Source organism: Ammospiza nelsoni, chromosome 15 (genome assembly GCF_027579445.1).
Source record: "Ammospiza nelsoni isolate bAmmNel1 chromosome 15, bAmmNel1.pri, whole genome shotgun sequence".
NCBI lineage: Eukaryota > Metazoa > Chordata > Aves > Passeriformes > Passerellidae > Ammospiza > Ammospiza nelsoni.
Genome location: NC_080647.1, coordinates 17562714 through 17578635, shown reverse-complemented (window position 1 = coordinate 17578635; position 15922 = coordinate 17562714). Strand labels below are relative to the sequence as shown.

Sequence of the window (15922 nt, the reverse complement as noted above, 5' to 3'; positions counted from 1 at the left end):
CTCTCTGAGAAAAGCCACCTCCAAAATTTTATAGATATCCACAGGGTTTAAGACCAGAAGACCATTTAGGAGGACCTCCTAGAAAAATAAGCAATTAAATCTTCCCCAGACACCTCTTTGTTGAGGCCAATTATTTGTTCGGAGGAGAATTTGCAGAAAGTTGTGCTTGACTTCCAGCCTTGATCTCAGATCTCAGCACGTGAAGAACTCTCAGTGCAGCCTTACAAATGATGAACTCTGCCAGGCCCACATTAATACCTAACCCTCATGGCTCAGAAAATTATATATTCTACTCAAATGGAATAGTTTTTACTTTTTTTTGGCCAAAGTAATAGACACAATTTTGCTACTTAATCCTCTCCTATTGTCTCAAGCTCACTCAAATTACAGCCATTTGAACTTGATCTGAGCTCCCCCGTGCTTAAGGAACTCATCAGACCAAGGACAGTCAAACTTCCCAGCTCCCTGAATACTAAACCTCTTGTCTGGCCAGGAGCCACAGGATGAGCCCTGGGTGCTGTGGGAAGGGAAGGAGGGAAGAGCAGGAGCAGGTCCCAGGTGGGTGGTGGCTCCAGGGACATCCTAGTGCCTCCTGTCAGCTCCAAGGCAGGGGACAACCACCAGGAGCTGGCAAAAAAATCCCCACTGAGTGGAGGAGACAGTTCATGTTTTCACTACTTCCTTGGAAATAAATGTTCTGTTCCATCTGAAAACAAGAGGAAAACCTGAGGGAGAGCCTCCAAACACTGTTCTTTGGGGCACTTGTCCCAGAAGAGGAGACTCTGGTTTATAATCTCATTTTGGGGTGGGATTCCACCTCTCTCCTTTGAAAACCTCACAGGGAAGCACTCAGTTTGCCTGAGTTCAGAGGCCCCTCAGGCTTCAGGCTGAATCTTGTGTCACCCCCTGTTCTGTCCTGTCCTGTCCTGTCCTGTCCTGTCCTGTCCTGTCCTGTCCAACATGGGCAGGATGACACAGCCAAGCCAACCTCAGCAGGTCTGGGGTGGCACTTGGCTGTGCCACATGAGGTCAGTGCTGTAAAACACAGACACACAGCACTGTTCAGGCAAATTTCCTCCTCTTTTTCTTGGGAGAAGAGAGGGAATCAGGCTCCAGGGGTAATAACATTTCAAAACAGATGTAAAGGAGGAGTTTGAGGATGAGAGGAGGGGCTGGGACCACAACTTGGCAGCAGCACCTCACCTCCAGCTCCAGTCTGGCCCCAGAGCAGGAGTAAACCAAGGATTTCCTGACAAGGTTTATTGCTGAGCCTGCTTGGAGCCTGACAGCACAGCCACCTCCTGCCTGACAGGACACCAGGAGTGACAACACCTACAGAAACTGAAATTGCTGTCTGCACTTGAAGGTGGCCCCGTCTGAACTAAAATGTGCAAATAAATTTGCACCACCAGTGTTGGCTTCTCTGGGTGAGCTTCAGGGCTGTCAGTAAGACTTAGAGAATTGCTTGGGTTGGCAGGAACCTTAAGGAACATCTTATTCCATCCTCCTGTCATGGGCAGGGACACATTTCACCATCCCAGGCTGTTCCAAGCCATGTCCAAGCTAGTCTTGGACACTTCAGGGATCCAGGGGCAGCCACAGCTGCTCTGGCCAAGGCCTCACCACCATTAACCACACTGATTTCTAATAATCATTATTATATGTGAAATCCCCAAAGAAGAAGCCTGTACAGATGCCATGCCACAGAAAATTTGACTGGGTGCAGCAGCAGCATGCTTGCCATCAAGAGATAAGGGTGGAGGAGCCACAAGAGGCAGAGAGGCCACAGGGTGAGGGCACAAGGAGGCCTCACAGTGCCAGACATGTCTGCTGCCCTCACACACCATCACCATCACCATCACCATCACCATCACCTCACAGACAGTGTCACAGGAGAGTTTAGGGAGATCTGTAGGGAAATATCCCTGCAGGAGCTTGCTCAGACAGCTTTCAGTGTTACACAAAAGGAAACTTCCAAGTGTTGGGAAGGCCCAGGCAGGATTTTCTGCAGGATGTGCAAGGGTGTTCCAGACTGCAGGACCAGGAGCCCTGGACAAGGGCAGGAACCCCAGGAGAAAGCTGAATTCAGGCAGGTTTCCACAGGGATCTGCAAACTGGCTAAGAGGGTGCCAGAGGACTGAGACTCAGCTGGGTGCTGTCACCTCCTGGAGACAGATGATTGTAGGGATGTGCCCCTTGTTGATGGAGTGGCCAAACTATCCTTTGTCTCTTTAAAAAGGAAAAAACTCAGAAGTTTCTCTCCTCAATTAGGTAAAAAGACACCTCATAGGACCTGGGGGACTTCACCTCAAACTTAAGGATGGCCAGTTGGACAGAAGCCAAAAAGTCCCATCTAAGCAAATTCACTAGAAAAAGAAGAGAACAAAGGAAATAATCACTTTCATGAGGTGTTTTACCAGGAGCAAGAACTTCTTGTGCCTGGCTCAGTTTTTCTCTGTAAAGAGTTTTGTTATTTTGCCTTTTACTAAAACCTTTCTAAGTTAGTGTTTCTAACACTATCACAGAAGCCATCCTGCTGATTTTATGCTTCTAAGGTAGCTGAGCTATCTCAGGTGTGATATAGACCTCCAAGAGCTCATGAGACCTGGCTGGAGGAGACCACATATCAGATATATATATCTGTATATATATATATATATATATATGTTTATATATATACATATGTATATATATCTATACCTTGGGCTGGGCCCTGCACGCTGGGGACACTCTGGGATGGGTCACAGCCCACAAGGGAGATCCAGGCAGTGCCACCCTGATCCAGCCTCCCAGCAGCACCAGGAGCAGCCCCAGGACAGCAGAGAGCTCTGTCCCTTTTCCACCCTCAGAGCTCCCACTGGGTGCAGATGATCTTGTGACAAGATCGATGGATCCTGATATAGCAGCACTTGAAACAAACACTGCTGCAAAGGGCTCTTGTGGGAGTGTCTGGTGTCAGGAGGAGTTTGGAGGGATGGGGCTGAATGAGGGACAATGGAACACCTCCAGCTGCTGGGAGCACTGTGCCACCTTTAGTAGAAACACACCCTTTTGGGGTGACACTTAAAGCCATTTCTTATTTCCAAGCCTTCTTTCCACAGCCCTTACAAAAGCTTTTTGGCATCAGCACAGCTGCTGGATGTGTCTGACACAGAATTCCTGTGTCACTGGCTCAGAGTGCTCCTGTAGCCCAGGCAGAGCCATCTACACCTCAGTGGTGAGCCCATCTCCTCAGCCCCAGCATCTACACCTCAGTGGTGAGCCCATCTCCTCAGCCCCAGCATCTACACCTCAGTGGTGAGCCCATCTCCTCAGCCCCAGCATCTACACCTCAGTGGTGTAGAGCACATCTCAGCTCCAGCATCTGCACCTCAGTGGTGAGCCCATCTCCTCAGCTCCAGCATCTACACCTCAGTGGTGAGCCCATCTCCTCAGCTCCAGTATCTACACCTCGGTGGTGAGTGACCACATCTCCTCAGCTCCAGTATCTGCACCTCAGTGGTGTAGAGCACATCTCCTCAGCTCCAGCATCACACCTCAGTGGTGTAGAGCACATCTCCTCAGCTCCAGGGAGATGAGCAGGGCCTCACCTCCTCCCTGCAGCCCCCAGTGCTTTGGAGGGATGTGCTCCAAAATCCTGGGCATTGTCACTATCCTGCTGTGGACCTGCTGTACCCTGGGGTGTTACAGCAGTGAAACAACTCCAAAATATCACAATTCCCCATCTCCCCACTGCCTCTGGCCAGATCAGCAGGAAAACAATGATCCTGGTGCCTCAAAGCTGCCACAGCACTGCCCAGCATGGCAGAACGTGGCAGAGCTCTCATCTCAGAGGGGCTGGTGGCACATGGCATGAGAGAATCCCAATCCCTGCAAAGCCAAGAGGAGCTGAGGCACACCAGGACATCCTTTGAGCAGGACACACCACTGAGGACACAGATCCATAGACAGACAACAGCTTCCTCAGGGACCTGATTCCTAGAACCACATCAGACTGAATTTTTACACTGATTTTTAAAAAAACCCTACACAAACACAACCATAAATTCAGTAATCTTGCCCCACCCTTTGGCCAGGTAAAATCACGTGAAAGCTCCAGCTCTGGCTGGCACAGGGGCCAGGATCAGGAAGGGGAGGGGATGTTTATGAAATGGTTTTAACCAATTCAATTTTGAGGCAATTTGTGCGCAGCAGCAGCAGAGGCAGCCCAGGCTGCAGCAAACAGGGAGCAGGCTGGATCAATGGCAGGCTGGAGGTGGGGGCAGGAAAGCAGGAGCAGCAGACTGTGGCACTGAGGCTAATGGCTTTGGAGCTGTTTATTCCATGGGAAACACAGAGCCACACGGGGTATGGCAGTGCCTCCAAGGGACAGTCCCCAACTCCAGGGAGGATCAATACCAAACACTCCAGGAAAAGCAGGAAACTTCTCCTCTTACAAGAATAAATAAATGACAGTTAATGGATGCAATCAGGCTGTCTGCAAAACCCCAAAATTCTGCTGAAAAAAGCCCCCACCCAGCAGAAGTTCCATTGCTGTGCCAGCATTGCTCCTGGGACAGCCACTCCTCACAGCCACCTCACCCCAAACCAAAACCCTGCTGCCAGAAATGGGATGGGCTCCTCATTTTCTGTACCAACAAGGGAAAACACATGGAAAAATCTCCAACCCCTTCCCCAGCTTGGTCCTCAGCAGCCAAGCTTCACCTGGAGACACCATTTCCCCTCTCCCCCATCATCTCCATCCATGCTGTGGAGGAATATTCAAGGAGTGGACAGTGAGAGCTGGTTTGGGGCTGGAACAAAGGGAAATGGCTTTCTGGACCTTGGTTTTGACAAATGAGGGGAGGAATTGCCCCTGATGGCTCTGTGTGCCCTGCAATGCAGGATCAGCAGCTCTGGATCTCTGCACCAGCAGAGTTTGCTGGGAACTGCTCCTGATGGTGTTTGCAGCCCAAGGATAATGTGCTGCTCTTTCCACATCCCACTATCTCCATGCCCAAGCACATATGGTCTGGCTAAATAAGAAGCCTTGGAAAGGCTGTCAACAAGACTAGAGGAAGGTGGGCATCTGTGCAGAAACATATGCATGTCCCAGCACTGCACTGTGAGCACGGAGAGGATGCCCAGAATGCCACCAAAACCTGCCTGGCTCCAGCAGAACTGGACCAGGGACACTGTGGCTGCCACTTCCCTTTGTGCTGAGGGACTGCAAACCCATCATTCTGCTTCCAAGAAAGCTCCTGCCAGGAAATCTGAGATGTTCCCTGCTCTGGTCCAGCATTTCAGGGCATTGCTGCTCCAGCCCTCGTTTATAGACTCACTGATGTGTTTGCTTCAAAGTCTTGTGTGTTTGCTTTATATTCATCTGTAAAAAATCTCCCCCACGGTACTAAAGGCAGTGGAATAATCTACTATTGCAACCCGCATTCCTCAGAGAATTCTGCAGTTAAAAAAAAAAAAAAAAAAAAAAAAAGAAAAAGGGGAAAAAAACCTGGTTGAATTTGATTAAACCTTTGGAATCTCTCCAATATTTCCAGTTATTCCATCTGTAGAAACACTCTACTGGCACTTGGCACATTCAGAGCTTTAACTGCCTTCTAAATCAGCAGCAGTTCTGCCTAACAATTTGGCATTTGCACAGTGCCTTGTAAATCACCCACCTTACAGCTCTGGGTACGAGCACCAAACCCTCCAAAAAGCCCATTACTGCCTCAGAGAAAGTGTTCAGCAAGAAAATACCTTCCTATGGGCTTGTCTCCTGACAAAAGGAGGGGGGCACTGGCATGCAGTGGGCGCAGTATTGACACCAGGGCTCCTGGTGTTACTGTGGCACTGAAATGAAACCCAATGCAGCCAGCTGGTTGCTGCACTGCTATTAGAGCTTCTTCTCTGTTTCTGACCTTTCTAGAACTCTCCAAAATGCATTAATCTGTACCAAATCCAGCCAGGATCTAAGCTTGATGCAAGGTGAGGGTGTTGGTGTCCTGGTCCTCCCAGCGGGCACCATGGAGGGAACGATTACGATTCCATCAGACAGGATTTGTTTGGTTGTTTTGTTTGGGTTTCTGGGTTTTTTTGGGGTTTTTTTTTTGGAAGTCAGGAACCAAGCTTGGAAGGGCTGCAGCTCCAAATCAAGCCACAAAGCAGCAGGAAAGCACTCAGCAATATCAGCAGCGATTTGTGCATTTCTTGCAAACAAAGAGCGGAGAAGGTCGGCGTTGTTGCCTCCCTGCTTCCACCTCTTTTGTCTTCCCAAATCGTTGGAGGCTAAAAACCTCCCCTTCCCAAACTGCTCCTGGCTCTTCTGAAAATGCTATCCCCTTATCTTTATGCACACCTGACCCTCTTTTATGCCTCCCCATCGACAAAGTGTAAGAAAATCATCAATTTAAGCACTACGCTCACGCCTTGCCCCTTGCCTGTGCCTCAGATGTTGCTTTGTGTGGGTCCTTCCCAGCATGGATTTGGGCTCTGAAGTGTATGGGGGGAGATAAAAAAACAAAGAAGAAGAGGACAAGGTAAAAAATAAATAAAACACACGGGGTTAACTCCCCTCCTACCGCCCTTTGCTTCCAAAATCTCAGTGATTGTCACACAACTGTGACCCTGCAGCATCAGAAACCCTGAGGGTCACCTGAGGACTTGGAGATGGTCACTGGGCCATGCAGAGTGACCACTTGGAATGTGCCAGCAGGACAGAGTTCAGGGCTCTGTGATTAAAGAGGACTGGCCACCGCAGGCAGGGCTGGGAGGGAATTTCTGACTTGTTCTGCAGGTGCAGATCCAACAGGCAGAGTTGAAACACTCTGGGCCTGTCCCACTATGACAGGCAGTGACTCCAACTGATTTACTCATTAATATTCCTTAGGAATTAGTGGCTTAATTAATGCTTCCCATGCTAACATTTTTAAAAAATTGCATTTTGTCCATCCTTTTATAGCCTTTGCTCTAGCCCTGCTTGGTGTCTTTCTTCTTTTAACCCCAAGCAGGAATGATTTCCCTCTCTGGCTGCACTAAGACACCTGCAGCAGTGAGCACCCACTGAAGTGTCCTTCACCATTTTCTATCAGTTCATCAGGCAGAGCAAGGTCCCATCCTACATCTACCTACCACAGGATCCTGTGCCACATCCATAATTCTGAGGTTTGGGTTCCCCAGTAAACAGCTTAAACCAGTAAAAACAACCCAGTAAACAACGCAGTAAAAAGCTTAACCCAGTAAACAACCCAGTAAACAGCTTAACCTCTCTCTGGAAGGAGCTGGTGGGGACAGGGTGTGACCAGGACATCCAAGGATGCTGCCCTGGCACCAGGGGCTGGGGCAGGAGGAAAGATCCTCAGCAGGAGCTTTGGAGAAGCAGAGCTAAGCTCAGTTAAATGCTCCCCACCAGGGCTGGGAGAGCAGCAGATCTGTGGCCACTCAGCTCTGCAGCCACTCTGCACATGATGAAAATATCTGTTCCCTCCCAGCCAAAAACCCTAAAAATAATAACTGAGCAGAGCTGTGCCTGCAGCCAGCGATGCATACGAGATGATGGCCTTCTCAACACGAGAGCAAAAGGGCAAATGAATCACATTACACTCCATGAATAAAACCAGAGCCTCAATGCACAGGGACTTAATGACTCCATTCTGGATGCACGAGAGAGTCTGGCCTCGTTTGCAGGGGTGCTGAGCATTCCCAAGTGCCCCTCGGCTCCTGGGCACAGCCAGGACTCTGAGCTCTCCTGACACCCATCCACTCTGAGGAAATCCCCCCACTGGCAGGGAGGCTTTCCCTGAGAGCTGTGAAATCAGAAGCTCTCAGCAGCTGGGCTGGGCCAAAGACCTCATATCTCAGACCTGCTGCACCTGAATCCATCCCTGGGCAGGTGGGATTGGGGGTTGCAGCTCTGTTTGAACTGTGCTCTCATTTCATGCAAAGGGAGGAGGAACAAACCCCTGGATGGTGCCCCTGGAGCAGGGAGAATCCAAAATGTCCCCAGGATGTTCCCACTGGCACCAGGAGGCAACCATGGCATTGTCCCAGCCCACCTTGGCACATTCCCTGGGCACAGTGGTACCCTGAGGAGACCCCTGAAATGGAGAAAAGAGCATTTCCAAATGAGCTCCTCAGCCAGGAGCTGATGGAGCTGTGACAGAAAAGCACATCATGGAGAGATGGCAGAATAAACCCAAACCCCGGTGTCAGGGCATTGCTGGGAAGGGTGCTCTGCACAGCACAGCGCCCAGGGAGAGTGGGAATCACCTCCACTGGGATCCTGCTGGGGTGCTGAACATGCCACCACCCCTCCCTGGGCTTTCTGGGCTCCCCATGGCATTTAAACCCAATCCTGCTCCCATTTGGTTTGGTAAATCTTGCAAGGGTGGGGATTCCCCACAGCAGCTCCAGTGTCACACCCCTGTCACATCCACCACACAGGCAGTGCTGGCAGGGCGAGCTGCACCCCAGCCTGGCACCAGCCTCCTGGGAGGGACTGAAAATCCTCCATACCTTCACTATTTTCCTACATCTGCTTGGAAAACAGAGCCCAGGACAACCTCTTCCAAACATCAGTCCTCTGGCAAACAAAAGGAAGTCAAAGGCAAACTATTTATTGCCAAACCCTCTTCCTTCGTTGTAAAATACTGCTTAATTTTATCCCTCAGGCATCTATTATCTCATAGCCCATATTATTTTTCCAGCTATTACTGCTTCATTTTCCCCATCCAGAAAGTCCGTGCAGGCAGCAGCCAATTTCCGTCTTGGCAGAATTGTTTAGGAGAAACAAGCAGCTGTTTCACTGGGGTCCTAAAGAATTGATGAGGAATCAATGCTCCTCCTTTCTTTGGCCACAAGAAACCTTGGAGGAAAGTCACATGTCCTCTGCCACCAGCACTGTCACCCTGCCAGGGGACACTCTGTGATCAGAGAAGCTGGGGGGATCCACCAGACCCCTCATTTACAGCCCCACACTGAGGTGAAAATAAAGGTGAGCATAAATACTTTTATTTTTTTAAAAAACTTTAAATAAAAGCTGCTGGTTTTAATAAAAGCTTAAAACAAAAAGTAAAACCTGTGGCTAATGGAATCTGCCTGCACTGCTTCTGCTTCCCATTTCTGATAGAATTTGCTTTACTTCTTGTTGGTTTGGTGGGGTTTTTCTTAGCAGCAAAGCTTCTGTGGGGAGCTCAAAGTATTCCAAAAATGCCAACACTGGTAAACACAGGATATTCTCCAGGCACAAAGCCCATAACCCTTATTTTATGGAGACTTTGGAAAAGTGATTACCAGCATCAGCTGGCACAGGAGGGCCCAGCACACACCTGAGGTTTTCAGGAGAGCCCCCAGGAAACCATCTCTGCTTCCAGACTAGCATGGGGCAGGTAAAGGAGCTTAGAAACAAACTTAGAAACAAGCTGAGAAACTCTCACCAAATAAAAATTATTGAGGCAATTAAGAAATACACAAAATGGTGTAAGGCACACAAGGAATGAGCAAGTTACTGGCAAAATCTGTGAATTTTGTGTGTGTCTGTGTGGGTGAGATGGACAGGGCCAGGAACCCATCTGGCCTGTGTTCACAGCAGCATTTTCCATGCAGAGGTGTGCCATAGAAACATGGGAGATCCTGGGCTGGAAGGGACTAACAAGATCATTGAATCCAAGTCCTGCAAGGACACAATCCCATCCTGTTCCTTGCAGTGCTATCCCAACCCCCCTGCATCTCTGGCAACCTTGGCACCATTCCCTGGGGAGCCTGGGCAGTGTCAGCACCCTCTGGGGGCAGAACCTTTCCCTGATCTCCAACCTAACCCTGCCCTGGCCCAGCCCCAGCCCTTCAGCCCCTGTATTTCAGCCTAATTCCTAATTCCAGTCTGGGTTGAACATTTGCTGAAGCACTGCTGACACCCTTTTCCCCAGACACAGCTATTTGTGATAGTGTTGGGATTCTGGGTGCTTGTGTAGTTGACTTTTTGTGTCACAAAGCACCTGCACATCCAAGGGTGCCCTGGTGAGTGGGCAGGAAGGGATTGGTGATAATGGAGGGAATGGGAAAACATTTTTTAGGGACCATGGAAGAGCCTTGATGGGCTCAGCACATGGACAGAGCATCCCCCACACCATCCTTCCTTTTAACACTTTATTGCTGCTCCTGAAAAAAGGCATTTTCCTTTCCCTTCCTGGCTTTAGGAAAGAGAAAAGAAGCTCCCAAGGCAGTGGGAAGCATCGGGGCTTTGCTCCAGCCTTGTCCAGTGGGAGTTCCCAGAGCAAACAGGAACTGCAAGGCAAGGATGGCAGTGAGTCAGGGAGGCAGAGAGGCGTGAAAACAGGATGGATGGAAGGCAATAAACCCCCAGTATTTCACTGAGGGACTCAGCTCTGCATCACCTCCATCCACCAGCACCAGCAGGGCTGTGCTCACACCAGTGGCACAGGAGGGGCTGTGGCCATGTGGGAGCATCACCAAACCAAGGGCTGAGGCCACCCAACATCCATCACCTCCAGCAGCTCAGATCCCCCTCCAGAACAGCAGGGAAAAACACTGCAGCTTTTATCTGTACATGAGAGAAAAGGGATGGGGCAAATCCCACAGCCAGGAAAAGGAGCAATCCAAGAAAGGCCCTGACGGTGGATGCAGGATTGAAATGATCCTGCTCAGGGACTCTGCCCAGGAAGGATGAAAAGGGCTCAGCCATCCTGGGTCTGACCTGCTTCAGGAAGAGGAACCTGAGGAATATGTGTAAAAAGGAAAGTTGTTCCCTGCAAAAATCTGGGAAACAATTCAAAGAGTCAAATCAGAGAAAGGTCACCCCCAAAACTCCCAGTGTCCCTCATCCCCCATTTCTCATGGAAGCAAAAAGCAGGGCAGCCTTTTTTTGGGAACTAAAATGAGAAACCTCCCCTCTCTCTTTATCTACAAAGAAATCACAAAAACATCACCAAGAACAGAGGATGGGAAGCACCTCAGTGCTTCATTTTCTGCAGCTCCAGTCCATTTCAGAAAGAGACACTTGTTTTCAGAAGGATTTTAACAGGTTCCTGCACCTCCTGCCATCGCTGCCCATCTCTCTTGTTCCAGAGATCCAGCCACAATTCCTCAGCAAAAATAGCCATGCACGAGCTTTGCCTGAACACCAGGCTCATGGCATTCCACAGAGAGCTGGCACCTCCCAAACCAGAGCTCTGGCAGGTCCAGCTGACCTCCAGCCTGGACACAGGTGGGGGCAACCACCCAGGCTGTGAGTAAATCCCACCACTCTCTCCCCCCAAAAAGAAGCAAATTCCCCATCAGAGCTGCAGCAAACTCAGGCAATCAGCAAGAAGAAAGCTTTTTAAAGAGATACAACCCAGGATTTCTGTGTTGAAACACACGCCACAGATGGTGGAGCAGACGAGGATTAATTCATGAATCATATTTCTTAAACGATACAATCTCTCTTTTCACTTCCATGCTTTCCCTTTTTGACTCAGAAGCAGGGATTTAAGATGCCCTTCCCAGATATGAATTTTGCATGAACAAACATTGCAGGGGTAAAAAAAAAAAAAATAAAATAAAACCAACAAAACTTAGAACAGCAATAAACCAGAAAACCCAGATGTTTAAAGAGAAGTTCTCAAATGTAAGTGAAGGTAGATCTTGTCCATCTACATGAGAACATGTGTGGAAATCCAATATATGCAAGCACAGAGCTGGGAATGGGGTGGGAAAACGAGCTCACTAATGCTTCAGCCAGGGTTCTGGATTGCACCAAAGCTGATTTTCTATCTCCTCCTATCTCATCCCCACCCTCGCAGCAAAAGGAAAAGCCTGGAGGCAAACATTTCCAGGAGAGGCCTCCTGGCTCTGCCAGCCAGTCTGTGCCTCCTGCAGCCCCCATCAACGCTTCCCTTTGGAAAATCCCAGCACAGGCACCGCCAGCCTGCTCTCCAGGAACTGAGGGGCTGCAGGGAGCAGCAGCAAGGCAAAACATCCTGCCCCACAGGAGCACACAGCTCCCCACCCCAGCTGAGAGGGGCCTGAAGTGGGGAAGAGAGAAGGAAATGACACAAGAGCTCTCGAGCAGCGGGAGACTCCGATATCCCGGCTGGGGGCTCCTTCAGACCAGCCACAGCCATGCCAGCCTGAGCAGAGCCTCTGCTCCCCCCAGGCAGGAGCAGAACCAGCACCAGCACCCCAAACTGCCCCTCACCTTGCTCTGATCAGCAAAGCAGCATTTCAGACATTTTTTTCCACTTTGCACACAGAGCAGCTGTGTGTGTGCCTAACAGCTTCTTTACACAGTCTTGCACTTCCTATTGTAGCTTTACACACAGAATAAGAGTGAAAGAAAAAAAAAATCACTTACCCTTCAATTATTTCAACCTTTCCCTGCTCTGTGTGTGACGTGGGCTTCTCTTTTGGTTACTATTTCCAGATTTGGTCTTTGGGTAGGTGAATGGAAGAGGAGAATGACAGGAGTTGTATTTGATGACGATGGAGACTGTAAAATAAAGAGAAGCATTTTCAGCACAGAGCAGTCCTCCCCTATACATCCAGATCAGATTATATTAAATTAAATTAGTGACACCTACATAAATGCTTCCTACTGTTTTTATGCACACATACAAATATCACAACTGTCAAGGAGAACGCGGCTGTCAGTGATACGGCAGGGGGGAAAAAAGAGCAATTTCTAAAATGGAAGGGAAAAAAGGAAATCTAGGCTAACAACCAGCATTTGAGCAGCAGCAGAGGGGTCTGCAGGAGGGCCAGGAGGCAGCTGGAACTGCCACAGGAGCACGGGAAAGGGCTGGAGCAGAGGACAGCATGGAGGGAGCACGGGCAGAGAAACTGCAACAACAACCCTGACAAAATGCTCCTCTGCTTCCCAAAATACCACATCAGCTTGTGAGGAAGGGAGGAAGGAGCTGAGAGAGAGCTTCAGGAAACACAATCCCCCATCCCCTGCAAGGATGGAAGGACTCCTAGCACGGGAAGGAATTAATAACGTGGTCATCGTAGCAGCAAGTACCCCCCTAAAAACCAGATTAATCTCCCACCATCTGCTTTAATAGCAGAATTTCTGCTAAGTGGTTTTCCCCTACACAGCCCCACACACCCATGTAAACAGACAAACAAACCATTTGGCTTCCTGCAGTCCCGGGGAACGCAGCTGCTCCGAGCAGGGCTCGCTGCCTCTGACACCGTGCCAGGCTTGAATTCCTGCCATGCCATCTACTCCCACACCTCTGCCCACACCCTGCTCCTCTGCAGCCTCCTCAAGGCTTGGGGTACCCCAAATACTGCCCATCAAACATGGCAGCTGGGATCCCTAAAATATCCTCTGATTGTAGCTGAGGAAAACAAGGGAGGTGAGGAATCAGAGCAATGGACTTCCATGCTGTTATTTTCCTTGTGGCAACTCTCCCATCCTCTGTGTGCAACTGGCACCTCCAGCACCACGAGTCCCAGCCCAAACACTGAAAACACCCCAAAAAAAGCATATTTACAAAATCACTTGGAAGATGCCACGGCAGGCAGTGGAAAAAACCAACCCCCCGAGTGAAGGAGATTGTCTGCTTGGTTGGAAAAACACAAAGGTCACCGCAAGGAGTATATAAAAATACATGCTAACATTGAAGAGGTATAAACATAACACTAAATAACGCTTTTTATACCCAGCTCAGCATTTAACACTTGCCCAGAGGCCTTTGATAAATCCCAGGTGCCTGAACAAAGCAAGGAAGCTTTTTCATTGCTATTTAGCAAAACAGGGAAAGTAAAGCACAAGAGAATAAAACTGTTCATGACATCAAGGACCGAGTCAGAAAGAAACAGCCAGGTCTCCACATCCAGCTCTTCCATAGCCAAATGCCCTACCAGGCTGCTGGATGGAAATAGAAATACTATTGTTAGCCCCAAGCCATGCAGACTCATTAACATTTATTTTAGTGCTATAAAATATATTTTTAAATACTTGAAGAAATAATCTGGAGGAAGTGCTAAAAGCCAGGAGCATATTTTCAATATGTCCCAGCTTTTCCAGGGAGTTTTGAGACCTCCTGGAAAGACAGTGACTGTCTTGGAGGCTGTGGGAGCATGAGGGCACCGCCAGCCACCCAGCAGATGCCATTCCCTGCCCCTGCTTCTGCTCCCAGATTGTTCAGTGAGAGGGAAGCCTAAAAATGTCATGGATTTTAATTGCTCATGGACAGCAGAATCCCCAAAGTATCGTTTCCCACAGGTTTTTAATGTGTGTGTTTATATGGGAATAACATCTGGAAACAGAGGAACTGATGCCTGTGGGGTCACTTCAGCAGGGACAAATCCTGCTGAGCACCTTCCACAGAGCCCTCATCCCAAAAGTTCATGGGGATAAAGCATGTCAGAATTATCAGGAGCATCTCCCCATCCTTGTGGAGAGCAGCAGCCCCATGGATCCTCCAGCTCTTAGAGGATGGGTTTGGGGCTGGTGGAGAGGAGCTGAGGTTATTCCAGAGGCACTCATAAGCACATCCAGAGAAAACTATGGTGTGGGAGAGGAGATTCAACAGGGAACAGGATCCAGAGGTACACGGGGACACAGGGGCCTGTTCCTGCCACGCCCAAATGGATCAAGCAAATGGAGAATCCATTTTATCTTAAATAAACACTCCATAACACAACTCCTGCTTTCCATCTGAACCAGCCAGCCTTGGATAAAATAAAATGGGAGGAGCCAGGGACGGAGAAGAAACAGTTCTCTGTCGCAGACATCTTTTATGAAAAATCTTTTCTTTAAGATTTTTCCTCCTGAGAAGGCTCAGGAACAAAATGTAAACAATGGTTATCTGCTGCTGTGGAATGCAACAGGTGCATCTGTGATTGGTCTCATGTGGTTGTTTCTAATTAATGGCCAATCACAATCAGCTGGCTCAGACTCTCTGTCCCAGTCACAAGCCTTTGTTATTATTCCTTTCTATTCTATTCTTAGCCAGCCTTCTGACGAAATCCTTTCTTCTATTCTTTTAGTATAGTTTTAATGTAATATATATCATAAAATAATAAATAAAGGTTTCTGAAACATGGAGTCAAATCCTCGTCTCTTCCCTCAACCTGAGACCCCTATGAACACGGTCACAGTTCTCTCCCTTTTCCTTGTCAAAATGTTGTTGGAGATTTCATGTTTCATGAATTTAGACGGTCTTTAATCGGTGTTCTGGCGGGGGAAACAAAGGACCACGATCATTTTGTGCAGTTCCAGCGCAGGTTCAATAAATGTCCACTGTGCTTTGCCATGCCAAGCTTGGAGACACCACCTTCCCCAGCACCAAGGGGACCAGCCTGGCCCGGGGCACTGCCCATGGGATGGCACAACAGATCTGGAGGAACCAATGCTCCCAGGTTTCACGTCGCTGGTTCTCCCCTGCACTCTGGAGCTCAGCAGATTGCCGCAGTTTGGGTGCCCGTCCCTCAGCAAAATCTGCACCAGGCACCGAGTTCAAAGTCAAAAGGAGCATTTGTTGTACAAGAAAACACACTGCAAACGACCCCTAACAAATTGTGGCTGCTGGAGCAGCCAGCTCAGAGCACAGCAGCGTTTCCCAGCCCCGCTGTCACTGCGGGCGCTGCGAGTGGCAGCGCAGGCACAGCCACAGTTTGTGTTTCAGCACAAATTACAGAGCTGGAGAGGCAGCTCTGCTCTTCCCTGAATTGCTTCCCTCACGTTTTGATGCCCATTAAATTCCTTCCCATTTAGCTGCTTTATTTCAGCTCCTGGCTGCATAAAATCGCTCCGCAAGCACCGAAGCCGAATAAATAATGGCAAAACTTTCCCTGCAAAAACTCCACGAGCTGTTATGTAAAGCAGGGAGGGGATCAGCAGATAGAGACAACTTGGAGGCAACCTGAGGGTTGGGATTCTGTGTCAGCTCGATACACAGGGGAAATAACCCTTTAATCCAGTGCAGTGTATTTCATT

The 15922-nt window shown here is 49.1% G+C and overlaps 1 protein-coding gene across 1 annotated transcript in view; it reads right to left on the bottom strand.

Moving 5' to 3' along the window:
* Nucleotides 1-12465, bottom strand: part of NEXMIF (neurite extension and migration factor) — a 52995-nt gene extending 40530 nt beyond the window's left edge. Inside the window, exon 1 of the mRNA XM_059483063.1 lies at nt 12329-12465. The gene's annotated coding sequence lies outside the window, so the exon portion shown is untranslated. The remainder of the gene's footprint in view (nt 1-12328) is intronic.
* Nucleotides 12466-15922: the final 3457 nt, after the last annotated feature.